This window comes from Aptenodytes forsteri, unplaced genomic scaffold, assembly GCF_000699145.1.
Source record: "Aptenodytes forsteri isolate BGI_AS27 unplaced genomic scaffold, ASM69914v1 Scaffold7, whole genome shotgun sequence".
Lineage (NCBI taxonomy): Eukaryota > Metazoa > Chordata > Aves > Sphenisciformes > Spheniscidae > Aptenodytes > Aptenodytes forsteri.
In genome coordinates this window covers 2723145-2723606 of record NW_008795919.1, presented here as the reverse complement: position 1 = coordinate 2723606, position 462 = coordinate 2723145, and the positions used below count along the sequence as shown (strand labels likewise).

Here is a 462-nt window from a genome sequence, read left to right as displayed (position 1 = left end):
CCCGGTGGGGTGGGGGGGGGGGGTAGCGGGGGCGGCCGTGGTGGCTGCGGGTGCAGGAAGGTGCTCCCCACCCACCTCGCCCCTTCTCTCCGCAGGGGCCAAGGGGTGAGCGTGGGCTCCCGGGCAGCGCCGGCGAGAAGGGGGACCAGGTAAGCATCCGCGAGGGGTCCGTGGGGACGGGGATCCCCAGGCCCCCCGTCGGGCAGGATGTGGCCATCGGGGTCCGGCTCAGCTCTCATCTCTCCACAGGGTTTCCAGGGCCAGCCCGGCTTCCCGGGGCCGCCGGTGAGTACGTCCCGCCGGGGCTGTGGGGAGCAATGCTCCGGCACAGTGGGGTGTCCCCAGGAGATGATGCTCAGCCCCAGCTGTGTGTCCCCCTGTCCCCACGGGGCTGGGGAGCCAGCCAGGGATGGGGACAGGGGTTGCTCCTAGACAGACACAGGCATGTCCCGCAGGACAGGG

At 72.5% G+C, this 462-nt stretch overlaps 1 protein-coding gene across 1 annotated transcript in view; it reads left to right on the top strand.

Annotated features, from left to right (window-relative positions):
• COL16A1 (collagen type XVI alpha 1 chain) overlaps positions 1-462 on the top strand; it is a 32736-nt gene that overhangs the window by 21859 nt on the left and 10415 nt on the right.